Genomic DNA, 18,153 nt, shown 5'->3' with positions numbered 1-18,153 from the left:
CACGAGCAAGGGTCAACATAACGCATCCAACTTTTAGACCACCTTGATCAAGGACCTACACAAAGGACCTAACGTTTATGCTCTCCATAGAGCAATGGTCAACACAAAGAACCCACCTCGTACACTCCCGCCGAAGGCCTCTTACGAGGGCTTGCAAGGGTGAGAAACACCTTAGACCCAATCCTACAGAGGAATGATCACAAGGGTCCTCTGGACTCTAATAACTTACAGATAAGCAGATGAGTCCCTTTCAGCACATTGTTGAAGATCTCCTCCTTTGATGAAGAACTTCAGCTTCCTTTATCCGCAACTTAGAAGATGTACCAATACATGGCGACGGGTTGGGTCAAGTTTATAATGGAATCCTACTCTATTGAATATTTTCCTATAATGGAGATAGAGCGATTCCAATCATTTATGCATTCAAGGCATCCCAGCTTAATGATTTGCCATTAAGGTGGTAGTTGGAGGATCCTTGAATGCGAAAGTTCATTCCCCAATCCACTCTGTTAAATATCAATGATGAGGGTGGATTGGAGGATGAACTTCCATGAGAGAAAGGGCTTTGGGTATATGATCTAAGGTTAAACACTCAAAAGCACTCTCTTCTTTCTCTACAAGCAACTAAGGACAAGCTCTCTATAAATAGGCAAAAGGTTCCAACGGATATAAAATGGTCACATTTATGATAGAGTTCAATATCATCGAGCAGGGTCAATATCATCGAGTGTATACTCTCGATTTCATCGACTAGCCACTCGATGACACAAACTCAAATGTCAAACACTTTTAAAACAATTTTTCAGTTGGTCGAGGGCATCGAAACATGTGTCGATATCATTGAATTTTGAACTCCGATTGCATCGATACGAGGTTCGATTCCTTGACATTTGAAAAATGAGAGAGATTTTCCTTTGAAATATTTCAGGTCAAAAAGGAATGATCGAGGTACACTCGATATCATCGAAATTTGAATATCGATGATATCAATAGCCGTGTCGATGCATCAATAAATCTAAGGATTTTACCAGTGAGCTTGCTGGATAGATTATGTTCATTCTCGATGCCATCGACCAGGCCTCGATATCATCGATATTTGAATATCGATTCTATAGAGTGACCCTCGATCCAAGATAGAACAACCTGAAAATATTGCTGGAAAACAGTGTCAAAAACCGATATCATCGAAGTGCTTCCGATATCATCAAAATTTGAATTCTGAGGATATCGACGAGACTTCAATATATCGAGGCTTTTACGATTTTCCTTAGAAAAACAGGGACACATTCGATGTGTTGTCGATTTCATCGAGTCAATTTCGATAGACTCGAGATTCAAAGTTCGATGGTATTGATACATCGATAAATCCGTCCAGAAATATATGTGTTTACTAGACATCTTTTGTCCTCATTTAGATGGCATCAATTGGTCATCGAGGACATCGATAGCACTATTCGATTATATCGAACTGTCTCTCGATAAATCGATAGAGGAAGAAAACTTAGAGATTTTCCGCAACTTTGAAAAAAAAGTTTTCTAACTCAAAAACCCTATGATATTCTAATCAATTTTAAGGGTTTAATGTACCTGGTGTTATAGGACATGGGATGTGAGGCTAAGCTTTACCTATGGCAAGTTCGAGCCCACATCTGGTTGAGGTGGATGGTTGATTGATCTTCCTATGGAGCTTCTTTGTCTAGCCAACTCAACACTCACTCTAATTGACAAACCAGGGCACTTTCATTTTCTCTCTTTAAAAAGTTTCTATTTTCTGGTTTTTAGAAACTAGTTTACTTTCCTAATTTGTTTTTAGAAACTTTCTAATTTTAGAATTTCTATTTTTTTAAAAGAAACTGACTTGTTTTATTTTGTTTTGCAGGATCTTAATTTAAGAACTTCTAATTTGGTAACTTCTTTCTAATTCCCTCTCTTTCTATTTCTATATTTCTATTTCCCTTCTTTCTTTTAGCTTTAGATTAGAATCTGAAATTGAGGGCTGAGAGTGTTTCATGCCCAAGTGGATCTATGATAACACTCTACGTTTTTTGAGTGAAGGAGGATTGGTTGAGGGGTTATCTATCCATTGCAGGATTAGACACCACTTGAGATCCTCAAAGTTAATTAAGGTTATGGCTGCAAATCAACCGGTCAATGAACCAGGAAGATAACCTCAACCTAAGGTTGAGGAAGTCTAGGATGAGATTGAGGTATATCAAGAACCCCCGCCTCGTACTTTGCGAGACTATTTACAATCGGTGGGGGTGAGCACTCCCTCATGCATGGTTTTTCCAAAAAATACGGGACACATGGATATCAAGCTAGGGGTGATTCAACTCCTTTCAAAATTTCATGGGCTTAAATATGAAAATCTGTATCTACACTTAAAAGAGTTTGATGAAATCATAGCAGCTCTATACTTTCCAAACGTGTCCGATGACATGGTCAAGACAAAACTCTTTCCTTTTTCTTTGAAAGAAAAAGCTAAGATGCGGTTGCATTCACTATGTCCTCGATCCATTGGTAGATGGAATGACATGACAAGGGAGTTCATAAAGAAAATTTTCTCATACCATAAGACGAACACTCTTAGAAAGTCAATCATGAACTTCACCCAAAAGGAAGATGAAACATTCTTCCAATGTTGGGAACGGTTCAAGGATCTTGTCAGTTCATGCCCACAACACGGTTTTGAAACGTGACACATCACAAATTTCTTCTATGATGGATTGACGTCTTCCATGCACCAATTGGTCGAGACAATGTGTAATGGGGAATTCATGAATAAAAGTGTCGATAATGTGTGGGATTATTTTGACAAGCTTGTTGAAAACACACAATCATGGGACATCTCCCAAAAATCAAGTACCATGTCTAGGCTAACTCAATCCAAAGAGAGGGGTGGAATGTATCTCCTGAAAGAGGACGATGATATCAATGCTAAAGTGGCTACTCTCATCAAAAAACTCGAGGCCATGAAATTAAAGAAGGATAAGGGTAAGGAAATTGTTTGCAGTATTTGTGGTTGCATCATTCACATAACAAAAAATTGCCAAATAATATATGCCTTTCAAGAGGTACTGAATTAGCAATTTAATGTCGTAAGTAATTACCAAAAACCTTTCAGTGGGCCCACCTCTAATAAGTAAAATCCTAGCTGGAGAAATCATCCAAACTTCAGTTGGAGAAACGGAAAAACTGCTACACCTTAAGGATTCCCTAATCAAATTCCAATTCAAGGGAAACCTCAGGAGGATCCAGTTTTAAAGCATCTTCAAAACCCAGAGCTTTTCAATCAGGGTATGCTATAAGTCTTTCAAGACCTCACAAAGCCCATACAAGGACTTGAGACTAAAAGTGCAATTGGGGACAAGGGAAGCCTTCCAGCTCAACCTCTTCCCAATCTAAAACCATAATATGAAGTTAGCGACCCGAGCTCTTCAAATCAGATAGAGCAAGTTAAATCTATCACTACTCTTAGGAGTGGGAAGACCATTGACAAAACCATTCCAGTTAGGGCTGAAAAGCCTAAGGACCCGGAAGAGGACAACAATGATAGATCTAGCCATGCCCCATAAGAATTAGAACCGGAACCTCAAGGGAAGCCGATTGATCCATTTCCCTAATGGTTGGCTACACCAAAACCTATCTCTAACTCTCAGGATATTCTAGAGGTGTTGAAACAAGTGAAGATCAATATTCCTCTACTTGATGCCATAAAATAAATACCTTTATATGCCAAATTTCTTAAAGACTTATGTACGACTAAAAGACGATAAAATATTCAAAAGAAAATCTTTTAACTAAAAAAGTGAGTGTCATCCTGAAGTAAGATGTGCCACAGAAATACAAAGATCCTGGTAACCCAACCATCCCTTGCGTAATTAGGAACTACCGATTTGAGCATGCACTTCTTGACTTAGGAGCGAGCATAAATCTAATTCCTTACTCGGTCTACAAACAACTATATTTGGGTGAATTAAAACCCACCCTAACAATATTATAACTTGCTGATCGCTCAGTTTGTGTACCAAGAGAGATAATTCAGGATGTGTTGATCCAGGTTGACAAATTCTACTACCTGGTAGATTTTATTGTCCTGGATACGCAACCTATCAGTAACATGAGCACTCAAATTCCAATCATTCTTGGTCGCCCATTCCTTGTCACACCAAATGCAATCATCAATTGTAGGAATGGAGTTATGAGTTTATCTTTTGGAAATATAACATTGGAGTTGAATATCTTTTTCAATACGGGCAAACAGTTAGAGGATGATGACAATTTTCATGAGATTAACATGATTGACTCTTTTGTGGAAGATAGAACACTTCTGACCTTATCCTTTAACCCTATAGAGCATGCCTGGTCTACCCCTATGAGTTTGATGATAACATGATTAGGGAGATGGGGACCATGTTGGATATTGTGCTGGTACTTGAAGTTAACCGGTGGAGGCCACAATTCGAAGAATTTTCCCAAATTAATGTAGTGCCTCTACCATCTAACCTCAAGGCACCGAAGCTTGACTTAAAACGTTTGCCCTCTGATTTGAAATATGCCTATTTAGGTTAAGATGAGACATACTCGGTGGTGATTTCTTCCCACCTTGAGCAAGAACAAGAGAGTATGCTCATCTCTACTCTCATTAAGCACAAAAGAGCCTTTGGATGGTTGATTGCGGACCTCAAGGGAATTGACCCTTTGATTTGTACTCACCACATTTATCTAGAGGATAATGCGAAGAGCTCATGACAACCACAATGTAGACTAAGTCCAAACATGAAGGAAGTGGTTAAGGCCGAGGTTCTTAAGCTATTAGATGTAGGTATCATATACCCAATATCTGATAGCCAATGGGTGAGTCCAACTCAAGTGGTTCCCAAGAAGTCTAGAATCACTATTGTAACCAATGCTAATAATGAACTTGTGCCAACTAGGATCACTACTGGTTGGAGAATGTGCATTGACTATAGGAAGTTGAATACCATGACGAGGAAGGACCACTTTACTTTGCCCTTTATCGATCAAATTTTGAAAAGGCTAGCTAGTCACTCTTACTATTACTTCCTCGACGGTTATTCAGGCTACAATCAGATTGAGATAGCCCTTGAAGATCAGGAAAAGACTACATTCACGTGTCCTTACGGCACCTTTGCTTACTGAAGGATTCCATTCAGGCTATGTAATGCCCCAGCCACTTTTCAGCGATGCATGTTGAGTATTTTTTCTGACATGGTGGGGCAATATTTAGAAGTCTTCATGGATGATTTCTCAATCTTTAGTCCATCCTTCAATGAATGTTTGGAAATTTTAAAAAAAGTGCTGAAGTGATGCGAGGAAAAGAACTTGGTACTGAATTGGGAAAAGTGTCACTTCATGGTTCGTAAGGAAATTTTCTTTTGACACATCATCTTGTCCAAGGGAATTGAGGTAAATAAGGCTAAAATTGATCTTATCTCTAACCTACCTCCACTCAAGAACATACGAGACGTGCGATCCTTCCTAAGACATACCGGGTTTTACAGAAGATTCATAAAAGACTTTTGTCACCTCTCTCATCCTTTATGTAATCTACTTCAAGAGGATGCACCATACGAGTGGACCGAGCAATGCCAGGAAGCTTTTACTAAGCTTAAGGGCATGTTAACCACTGCACCTATCATGCAGCCATCCGATTAGAGCCTTCCTTTTGAACTTATGTGTGACGCGTCTGACTATGCTCTTGGGGTAGTTTTAGGCCAAAGAAAAGAAAATAAGACCTACGTTATTCATTACATAAGTAAAACTCTAAGTCCTGGCCAACTGAATTACTTGAATACGGAAAAGGAACTCTTATTTCTAGTGTTTTCTTTGGACAAATTTAGGTCCTACTTGATCAGATCTAAGATCGTCATTTACATAGATTATGTAGTGCTCAAGTATCCTCTTTTTAAGAATGATGCTAAGCCCCGCTTGATAAGATGTATCCTCCTACTCTAAGAATTTGATTTGAAAATAAAAGATAAAAGAGGAGTAGAGAACATAGTGGCTGACCATCTTTCCCACCTTGATCTCTCTGATTCCCTTGAGACGACACATATAAATGAAATGTTCCCTGACGAACAATTATTCAAAGTCTCCCATTCACCTTGGTTTACTGATATTGCTAATTATCTTATTACGGGTTTCATGCTGACACATTAGACTACGCAAGATAAGAAAAAATTCTTCGTCGAGGTTCGTAAGTTCTTTTGGGATGATCTATATTTGTTTAAATATTGCTCAGACCAAATCTTAAGGAGATGTGTGCTAGACAATGAACATCAAAGTTTCATCTTCTTTTATCACTCTCAGGCTTGTGGTGGTGACTTTTCTTCTAAAAGGACCATAGCCAAGATGATGTAGTGTGGCTTTTACTGACCCACTATGTTCAGGGAACTCATGAGTTTTGCAAAGCTTGTGAACATTGTCAGAAGTTGGGAGCATTGTCCCATCGAAATATGATGCCTCTAAACCCCATTCTGATTATTGAAGCATTTGATTGTTGGGGCATTGATTTCATGGGACTATTCCCCCAATCTTTTAAAAATTTATATATTTCACTCGCCATAGACTATGTCACTAAATGGGTTGAAGCGATCCCGTGCCAGAACAATGATCATCAAATGGTCATTAAATTCTTAAAAGAGAACATTCTTTCCCGGTTCGGAATGCCTTGAGCTATCATTAGTGATGGGGGCTCACATTTTTGTAATAGGCCATTCGCGAACTTAATAAAGAAATATGGCATCTCTCACAAGGTGAGCACTCCATACCACCCACAAACAAGTGGGCAACTTGAGATTTCTAATAGGGAGATCAAACACATTTTGGAGAAAACGGTTAACCCTGATCGAAAGAATTGGTCAATCCAATTGACCGATGCTTTATGGGCTTACCGTACCGCATTTAAGACCCCTATTGGAATGTCTCCGTTTAGACTTATCCATGGGAAGCTATGCCACTTGCCTGTGGAGTTAGAACATATAACCTACTGAGCTATTAAAAATTTAAATTTCAATTTAGACAACGCTGGCTCACTACACAAACTTTAGTTAAATGAACTTGAAGAAATTCGGAACGATGCATATGAGAACTTGAGAATTTATAAGGAAAGGATGAAGGTGTTTCATGATCAACACATTCTTCGAAAATCATTCACACCAGGTTAGAAAGTCCTCTTGTACAATTCTCGCGTACATCTCTTTCCGGGCTAGCTCCGATCTTATTGGACCGGCCCTTTCAATATTACTAATGTTTATCCTCATGGGGTCGTCGAGATAAAGAATCTGAATAATGGCAATGAATTCAAAGTAAATGGATATCGATTAAAGCCATTTGTTGAGACATTTGATTCAGAAGACATGTCCATACCTCTGATTGATCGTGTTTATCAGGATTAACCTCCTAGTCTGATGGAGGTATAGTTAGGTTTATTGCTTTTATGTTATGTTTAAGATAGTCGGATTTATATTGTTTAAGATAGTTTGCTTTTTGTTAGTTTAAATCTTATGCTAACCCACCTTTACATTGAGATCCTTTGGAAAAAGTTTCAAAAATTCCTTTATCAGGTACTATCCTTCCATCACTTCTCCTTCAACTACGTTGTCACTTTTGCAAATCATGCTTATTTCTTTTACATTGAGGACAATGTAGATTTTAGGGTGGGGGTGGGAGATTTGGTAAACTAATTAGCGTTTTCGCAGTTTTGAGTAAAATTTGTAAATTTTTTGAAAAAATGTCAATGTTTATCCATTTGGAAAGCGGTAAGTTGTGTATTTAAGAATGTTTTGAGTATGATGATAAGATAGAGATTGAATTTTGAATTGCTAAAGCCTAATCATCTAAGTAATTTATCACCTAAGTTCTTGTGCTCAATTGATTAAGAGGAAGTTTGAATATCATGTTAATCTAAATCACAAGACACGTTCAAATTATTTTCTATGAATAATGCTACAATTTTTTATTGTTAGTATGTGAATCATTGATAGATGGTGAGAATCAAGTCTGAAGAATTTTATCCACCTTAAAGGATGAAAAGAACCAGTTAAAAAAAGGAGATCGACAGAAAGGTCATGTATGGTGAAAAGACTGAAAAAGTTTTAAAAAGAATGAACAATCTGAAAAAAAAGAAAAAAAAGATGAAAAGACTGAATGAATACAAATGACCGTCGATATAAAAAAAAATGGAAAAAGAAGGAAAAAGGGATAAGTTCGGAATCAGTACTTGAGTTTTCAACCAATCTTGAAGTGATGAGCATGGCTAACATTATGAAAAGATAGTATTTTCACTGAGCACATTGAAAAACTTGATATGCGAACTATGCTCTAACTTAATGGATAAAGGACTTATCTAATTGATTGCTAGTGTAATTCGGCTATAAGTTTTTAAAATCTCACTTTCTCATCAATGAGTCTACTCATTCATACTTGATTACACAAAAGATTATTTTTTGAAAAAGGTTTGAACATTGCACAGTAAAGTTCATTTCACACATACTTTGCTTGGGACGAGCAAAATACTAGTTGGGGATTGTGTTGAGGGTCAAATATTGCATATTGTCCCCCATTTATATATTGGTTTTATAAACATGATAATGCTTAATGTTCTATTTTACTCATGTTTGTGTTGCAAGGTGAATTTAAGAGCTTAGATTGAAAAGGGTGCTAAAAGCATGGATTTGATGCTCAAGAATCACCAAGGTAAGGGATGGATCTTAGAAGGCCAAAAATGAAGAATTCATATGCTAAAGATCCAAGAAAATCAAGTGAGGAATAAAGAAAATTAAAGGAATCCTGAAATTATCTTGAAAACAAACATATTCCTGAAAGTGTCCTGAAGAAGCATATTCTGAAATTATGGGTCATTCTGTGAAATTGCGTAGAGTAAGTCTATTTTGAAAAACTGCGTAAATTTAATGTTGTTTCTAGATTTTTCCAAGTTGGTGTGAAAGGAGGTGCTGCAAAACTATAAATAAGAGTCCCTAGGCATCATCTAGGGTTTGGAGGAGTGAAGCACAAGGGTGGAGAGTCGTTGCCAAGGGTTTTTCTTCCTTTATTCGTTAGTTTTTCATACTTTCTTCTAGAGATTTTAGTTCAATCATGTCTATGATTGGCTAAACCTCTTAGCTAGGGCTAAGAGGTGAAACTTGGAGCGTGATGGGATGTTTTTATTACTTTGATTCATGTTTATGTTGAACTCTCTTTGATTTTAGTTTGATTATAAGGAATACTTTCAGCTTTTAATGGTTTGTTGTGACTCAAATTACAATGGATCTGCAATAGCTTTCAGTATGTTCTTTTCATGTTTTGAGATTATGAATCTAGAAAATTTTGTTGTTCACCATCGTCCCTTGGGAATAGTTGGATGATGGAATCCTACTTAACTTTCACAATTCTCTCGGATTGATTGTGGGATTGGCAAATCCTGTTGTGAGTCATTGTCTCATGGGCATGGTTTTGTGATGAAATCACTTCTAGTTCTCACATTACTCTTCCATTGAGAATTAGGTCAAAGGAAGTTTAGATTTGATTTTACTGAGATATCTTCCAATTGGATAGGATGAGACTCTGATTCCAGTTGAGTTCGTGAATCAAGCATAGATCTCCCTGATCTCTACAAGTAGATCCTTGGAAACCCTAGTTTCACACCTTTGAATTTATTAAGTTTTTCATTAAATCTCTCACAATTACTCTCAATCACTTCAGAATTAGTTGTACATATTTTTCTAATTGTACTTCTACTTGCTTTCAGAATACTCACAAGATTAGTCTCTGTGGATTCGACCTCGGTCTTACCAAGATTATTACTACATCGCAACCCTACACTTAAGGTTGTGAACAGTAAGCTTAGAAGTGGTGGTTCTTGAAGTGGTATCCTATGATTGTGCGTTTTCAACAAGTTTATCAAAATAATCCAACGCATCATCTTCTTCCTTGTTCATGAATTCCCCGTTACACATCATCTCCACAAATTAGTGCATGGATGAGGTCAATCCTTCATAGAAAAACCTCGTTATCAACCATGTTTTATAGCCATGTTGTGGACATGAATTTATGAGATCCTTAAATCACTCCCAACATTGGAAGAAGGTCTCATCTTCTTTCTATGCAAAATTCATGATTTCTTTCCTTAAGGTATTTGTTTTATGATATGGGAAGAATTTTTTAAGGAACTCCCTTGTCATCTTAGCCCATGTGCCAATAGATCGTGGTCTTCAGGAATGTAACCACGACTTAGCCTTTTATTTTAAAGAGAAAGGAAACAATTTCAGTCTTACTATGTCCTCAGACACATTTAGGAAGTGTAATGCAGATATTATCTCATCGAACTCTTTCATATGCAAGTATGGACTTTCAGATTCTAGTCCATGAAACTTAGGAAAGTGTTGAATCACCCCCGGTTTAACATTCATGGTTCCTGCATTCAATGGGTATATCATGCAGGAAGGTGTACTCACCCCCGCCGGTTGTAAATAATCACGTAGAGTACGAGGCGGGGGTGCATGATGCACCTCATTCTCATCCTGGGCCTCCTCAACTGGGTGTTGAGGTTGATGTGTGGTCATCACTTCTACTGACTCAAAGGATCTTAAGTGGTGTTTAATCCGGTGATGGACAGGTAACCCTTCAATTAATCCTCCATCACTCAAGAGACAAAGAGTGTTATCATGAACCCACTTGGGCATGAAACACTTGCAACCCTCAAATAAGTAAACAACTAAAATCTAAGGGAAAGAAAAACTAAAACAATTAAGAAATACAGAAAGATAAGAGAGAGTTATAGAGAAGTTACCCGATTAGGGTTCCTATGTTAGGGTTCTACAAAATAGAAAAACAATGTTAGTCTCTAAAAAAATAATTTCAGAAAAATCCTAACCTCAAAGCATAACAAAAAATTAAACCATAATCATAACCTAATTTTAATACAAATTAATCCTAGAAAAATGCAACTTAGTCCCCAGCAACGATGCCAAAAACTTGTTCACAACCCCATGTGTAGGGTCGTGATGTAGTAATAACTCAGTAAGACCGAGGTCGAATCCATAAGGGCTAAACTTGTACGTATTTTGAAAATAACTAGAACTAGAACTAGAAAAAGTTTTAAATTAAAATCTGGAATAGTTGAGAGTAATTGTGAATAAAGTATAAATAATCAAAAGAAAACTAGAGCACTAAGGATCCACTTGTAGCTATCAAGATGCTACCTTACTTGATTTGAAAAAACACAATTGGAATTGGAGTCCCATCCTATCCAATTGGAAATCAAATCTCTGAACTTTTCATTGACCTAGTAACAAATGAAGGAGTATTATGATGATTGGAAGGGATTCCATCATCCTACCATGCCCAAGAGACAATGGTGAACAACAAGATTTACCAATCTCATAGTCTCAAAATAGAAAAAGAAGATATTCAAAGCCATCACAGCATCTATTGTAATTTGAGTTGAAATAAATCATAAAAAACTGAAAATATTCCTTAAATTCAAACTAGAAATCAATGAGGTTCAAGAAAAACAAGAATCGAGGCAAGAAAATCATCCCAACATGCAACAAGCTTCACCTCTTAGCCCTAGTTAAGATGTTTAGCTAACCATAAGCATGATTGAAACTAAATCTCCTAAATAAAACATTAAAAATAAATAAGGAAGAAAAACTCTTGGAAGGCTGCTCCACCCTTTGGCTCTGCTTTTAAAATCCTAATTTATGTTTATAACTCCTCAAAGAACCCATATTTATAGCCTTTCTCTGACCATTGAAAACTGCCTCAAATTTACGCACTCTGCGCAACGCCTTTGATGTCATCAAACGTAACTTAAATCTGAAAATCGTGTTTTTTCTCACTACGTAACTCCTTTCGCACTACGTAACTCTTCACATCATCGAACATACCTTCGATTGCATCGAAAGAATATGTCCAGAGTGTTCCAGCGAGTTGCTTTAGAAATCCAAAAAAAATCTCGATGTGATTGAACTGCCTTCGATCTCATCGAGTAGGTCTTCGAACAATCGAATAGGGCTTCGATGTCATCAAGAACTACATCCAATTTGTTTAACAACCAAACTTGATTTTCATGTAATTCTTCAATGTCATCAACTCGTGTTCCATGTCATCGAACACTGGCTTCAATATCATCGACCGGCGGTTGATGACATAGACAGTGAAGTTCAAATTCTATAAATTTATGCACTTTGCATTTTTGACTTCATTCCTTCTCCACTTGGTTTCATTGAATCTTGGGGTCTTGAAATCTTCAATCTTGGTCTCCTAAGATCCATCCCTTGCCTTGGTGATTCTTAAGCATCAAATCCATGCTTTTAACATTCTTTTCAAACCAAGCTCTCAGATTTACCTCACAGTACAAACATGTATAAAATATGTCCATTAAGCATTATCATGTTCATAAAATCAAGATATAAACAAGGAGAAATATGTAATATTTAACACTCAACAGATGACATTCAAATGGATTGCACTCGAAGGGAGGAATGAATGCCCCCAGCCAAAAGCATTCGAATACTTCTTTTCGTTGAGCAATGTCAGCTGGTTGAACAGATTCCTCGGTGGTGTAGTCAATAGCATCCCTTCCGCATCATGGTTAATCAGATTACGGAGTCATCTTTTAATGCGACTCTTGATGTAGTTCCAATGACAACTCCAACCATTCCTGTATTATCGAATGTCTTTTAATCAAGATGTTCCAGAGTCTAGAGTAGTGATTTCTCCCGCCAATTAGCCATGATTAATATTTTAGGGCTGTATAATTCTTTGATCCAATTTCATTACATACTGATAATTTCAGAATGCATTGATAATCTTCAAGTAAATATATTGATGATTCTAAAATGATAATAATAGATTGATAATTCTGGAATGATTGTAATTATATATATATATATATATATCAATAGAGTGTCCCTCTTTTTAACTTGAATTATCATGTCAATGATTTAGTCATTCCATTTTCCGTGCATGTCAATGTTGCATCCACTATTTTAGAGTTCAGTCAGTAAGATTAGTATGTCAATTTTGAGTCAAGCTTGTAAGAGCAAACACATTTTAAGCTCATAAGGTATTAGAGCGGATGCAACTTTGATTGAATGTAACTTGGCTGTACTCGATTGAACTGACTTGACTTGACCGGGCTTAAGAGAGCAAACATAGTTTAACGTAAATTTCGGGTTAGGCTCAAGAGAGCAAGCACATTTTAAGCATGTAAGTTATAGGAGCATTCACAGTTTAGGCTCGTAAGTTATTAGAGCATTCACAATTTAGGCTTGTAAGTTATTGGAGCATCCACAGTTTAGGCTCGTAAGTTATTGGAGCATAAGATATAGATCTCATGCGTGATTTTCCTGCTTGGGCACTCACTACTACCGTATAAAAATAAATCATCATCGATGATAATATAGGGCTTATATGTAATTGGCCTGATCGAGTGCCCACCACTGCCGTATATAAATGAATTGTCATCGTTGATAATATAAGCCTTATGCATAATTGGCCTTCTTGGGCACTCACCGCTGCCGTATATAAATGAATAACCATTACTGATGCCTCCTTTTGATTGGGTGAGATTTTCTCTGAGAATCTTTGCAATTAAAACTCCTTTACCTTTCAAGAACAATAATTTTGATTAGATGAATATCTGTAGGTATTCTGATACTCTATATTAATTTTGATTTATGGCTTGATAAGACCTTCAATAGGCCTCAGTATATTGCCTTTCTTGAGTAATTTATATGTTGAATCTCTTCATGTCTTGATTGAAATTATAAGCTTGATAATTGGCGATAATTTAGCTATAATCGTCACTCGATAAATCTTGCAGATAGTCAACCAAGGCTCAGAAATAGTTTTGTGATGCCCCCTTTTTTAAAAGAATATATATAACTTTGGAGCCACTTTTGTTGGCCGCAGCAATAATTCAATCCCAATAATAATCCTGGGCTTGAGCGTTAATATATAATAATCCAACAGTGACAATGATTCTAGCTTTAATGTTAACTTTCAAAAATTGATATTGACAATTATCATCTCAAGAAATCAATAATTACTTTTTCTGGGATCAAAGGATCAAGAGTTTTACACGGCTGTTTGGAAGAATATGTTAAAAAGAATATTTATGTAACACCCCGAAAATCGGGGGTCGAGCAGAAGCTCAACTCCCGAGTTCCAACGCATCATTTATGCAACATAAATAATGATAATTACATGTTGTCCGTATTAGTGCATTAAACATGAATGGGATTACACTAAATTAGCATACTATACTCTAGAGATGATTAAATTAAGTAAGTTGAAGACTATGATAGATATATAAAGTATATACGTGGTTATAAACCCCTAGAGTATGATCATGTCACCAAGTTAAGTATGTACATGTTTGTTCCAAAAATATACAAAATAACCAAGTGTAATGTCCAACTAGTTCATATCCCTGTAATCCCATCGACCAATACATGGTCTACATAGACCCGCCTAATAGTTGTACATAGGAGAACTCCTCCTCATCATCATAAAATTTTGGCTCCACCTCGTATGCCTTGCCATCATCTGCAGCTAAAACAGAGTCTGGTTGGTGTTTTAAAACACCATCCCAGAGTAGGAGTGAGTGATCAACTTAGTGGTACTGTAAGGCAAAGGTTAACATCTTATCAATTCAGTCAAGCAGTAATGATAAAGCAGTACAACAATCATGTCCTAAGTACTCTTGCTAATGCAAGGATGATATGTGGTACTGATGCATGCCCTCGCCTACACTCCCTCAGTGACACCATCTCATGATCGCACATGTTACTCCCACTATGCCTTCATCGCCAAAGCACATGCAATGCGGTGCATGATCGTGTTAGCCAAGTAATTTATTAGCCATACTCATACAGCAGATTCGGGAAGCTAAGGTACCTCCATTTATATCATTTACCCAAATGATGATCTATTTAGGGTCGTCAATCTTAGTTAATCACATACGATAAGCAAGTTATGGGGCAACATCACCCCTGATTTGAAAATCAGTGGATAGGCAAGTTCAGGTCGCTACGGGAGGCTCGTCACCTCAATGTAGGACTAGTTTATACTCGAGGTCACTATGAAAAGGCTCGTCACCTTAGCATAGGCCGACAACTCGAATACAGTGTCTCATACATCACCATATTCGGCTCACGAGTTTGGGTTGCTCACTGGTCACTACGGGGAGACTCGCCACCCCAGCTTAGGTCGACAGCTCGACCACACTGTCCCATACACCACCATGCCCGGATCATGAGTCTTAGTGGATCATGGTACCATGGTTGAAATGAGTTTGCATGGGTAAGTGGTACCTTAAATTCAAGCAGTAGCGTCCATACATGGTAAACACACATTAGGCCAATCGGGTTATTTGACAAGTTCGATTTGTACGAGCGCACACTGAATTAATCAACATGGAGCGCATAAGCACTCCACGTGGACTAACCAGTGTCGACAATCTTCATACGACTCGGATTCATCAAACGTATCTAATGTGAAGCACTCCACGTGGACTAACCAGTGTCGACAATCTTCATACAACTCAGATTCATCAAACGTATCCAATGTGGCGAATCTAGTTCGGCCACTCAACCGGGATCCATTACCGATTGCCTAGACTATGTAGCAGTCCCAATCATATTCAACGCAATAGACAGTCACATGTGATAATCATAATAGCATTTAGTAAACAATTCAAATACAATAATCATTTGAGTATGTATTAAACACATAAAGCATGTTACTATACATAGGATATTTTTATACATAAATCACATATGTGAAATTAAGGTTAAATGAAAGAATTTTATACACATAGATAAGGTAGTTGAGAATCCTATCTCAACACCCTTAGTAATTACAATTCAACAAAATAATTACTCATTCAGACATTTTATTAAACACTTAGCCTACACATTTATACATACATGCCCTAACTTAGTTAGAGCATATATTATAGCAAATCCTTTCGCAAAGGAGTTGTCATACATACAACGAATATGTATTATAGGTTAATAGTCATGGCAAGTACAATCATGATAGTAATTTCATTCAAACATTTCAACAAACACATGGAATGCATTATATATTCACTTAGTTCATACACATGTATAATCCATGGAATACATCGTAACTAAGATCATTTGGTAGTAATCAAGTCAGACATAAATCATTAGCTGACATTGAAAGCTTGAAAACCATAACCTAAATGTTTATAATTCTCACCTTTCATCGGTACGCTCGTTACGAACTCAGTTCGTACACCACGCCTTTGTTTACGGCACAACGACTATCTAAATCATGAAATAGGTTAGCTATTTCACCGATTCCTCTATTTAGATTCCTAAAATAAGATTAGGGTTAGGATTTCTTACCCAAATTAAAGCTAGAATTGACGGTGTAGCAACGGCGGGGTGGTGATTCAACACGAGGAGCAGTGGGAATGAATCCCAGTAACGATCTCCTGAACTCTCTCTCTTCTCCTCACTCCTTTCTCCTCTTTTCTCTCTTCTCTCTCCTAAGGTTAGGAAAATTCGTATGAAATGAGAGAGGGGTGGGTTAAGGTCCTTATATAGGCCCAGAACTGGTCCAAATAGCCCCAGGGCCATGGTATACTTAGGTTATAGCCAAAAGGCGTCTGTTTCAGGCCAATGGAGCTCATCTGGAGGTCCATTGCTGACATACTGTCTGGAGAAAGTTCCCTAACAATGGATCTAGGCCAAGTTATGATTTCGGTCTGATCGGATTAGTGGATCAACCGTGGAGGACCTGTTTCAGTTCGATGGTCATCGTCATTCGATCAGGGCCACAAGTATACCAATGGGTGCAGGGAAATTTCCCTAATCCAAGTGTGTAGTTAGGTCAGAATCTGACGGTCTGAAACTTTAAATTTGGCCTGCAAGCGAATGGCCCAATTCACTTAAGTTTGAGTTCATTTTCAAAGATATTCGCGTCTCTCACACACTTGGCTCCAAGCTCAAGTTGTGCGTTTCTGGATACTATTTGGACTCGATTCCCGCGATGGTTGTCAAGCCCAGTAAGGCGGCCATAACCTTATAGTTTCGAAGTCATCGGACTTTTGACTCACAGTGTAGGTCCGATACAGAGTTTCAATGCGCTCCCGAGAGCAACTCAATTTTGAGACTGATCCTAGGTTTTTATGAAATATTAAGTTAGTAATTCTATTAGTTTTGGGTCTTGCAGTTCGTATAAAAGGTGGTTCGAGCTAATTCACCGATTAATTCATTTTAGTACTTAATTAATTTTTGTCAAAATTATAAAGGATTCGGTCCTTAGTGATTTCTGCTCGAGGTAGTACTCGGGTCTTTGGACGAATTTTTTTCTGAAACGTTACAATCTACCCCCCTTAAAGAAAAATTTCATCCTCGAAATTAGTACATTTTCGTACTCCTCGAGAATCTGAGGGTAGTTCTTACGAACCTCGGCTTCTATTTCCCAAGTAGCATCTTCCTTAGTGTGGTGTCCACAATACCTTCACAAGCGGGATAACTTTACTGCGCAGCACCTGTTCCTTCCTATTTAGAATACACGTCGGTCGCAGTACATAGGTAGCGTCCTCACTTAACTGTACCTGCTCCCTCTTGATAATTGGGAAGGATTAGGAGCGTATTTCTTCATCATCGATACGTGAAATATGTTGTGCATGACTGCGAGTGGTGTAAGCAAAGCAAGGCGGTACGCTACCATACCCACTCAGTCTAGAATCTGGAATGGCCCAATAAATCGTGGTGTGAGTTTTCCCTTCTTGCCAAATCGGAGAACTCCCTTCATGAGGGAAACCTTAAGAAATACATGGTCCCCAACTTCAAACTCTAGCTGTCTCCGTCTGGTATCTGCGCAACTTTTCTGTCTGCTCTGTGCTGCAAGAAGTTGACACCTGATAATGTCGTTCTTTGAGGTCGCCTATGCTAAATCTGGGCCAATCAAACACTTCTCACCAACTTCTGCCCAACAATGCGGTGCTCGACATGGACGCCCATACAGTGCTTCGTAGGGAGCCATGCCAATGCTCTCTTGAAAGCTATTGTTATAAGCAAACTCAGCATAAGGAAGATAGTCATCCCAACTATTTTTGAAATTGAGCACACATGCCAGCAAGAT

General features: G+C 37.8%; 2 non-coding genes across 2 annotated transcripts; one reads left to right on the top strand and one right to left on the bottom strand.

The window, feature by feature from the left end:
• Window positions 1-2,582: 2,582 nt before the first annotated feature.
• On the bottom strand, window positions 2,583-2,689 carry LOC131230036 (small nucleolar RNA R71). The gene has a single exon (XR_009163764.1). It is a non-coding gene; the product is annotated as a small nucleolar RNA R71 (small nucleolar RNA).
• A 7,361-nt stretch (window positions 2,690-10,050) lies between these two features.
• On the top strand, window positions 10,051-10,158 carry LOC131230166 (small nucleolar RNA R71). Its single transcript, XR_009163889.1, has one exon. It is a non-coding gene; the product is annotated as a small nucleolar RNA R71 (small nucleolar RNA).
• The last annotated feature ends 7,995 nt before the right edge of the window (window positions 10,159-18,153 follow it).

Source organism: Magnolia sinica, chromosome 16 (genome assembly GCF_029962835.1).
Source record: "Magnolia sinica isolate HGM2019 chromosome 16, MsV1, whole genome shotgun sequence".
Lineage (NCBI taxonomy): Eukaryota > Viridiplantae > Streptophyta > Magnoliopsida > Magnoliales > Magnoliaceae > Magnolia > Magnolia sinica.
Note: the sequence above shows the minus strand (reverse complement) of the source record. Positions and strands in the feature narration are given on the sequence as shown.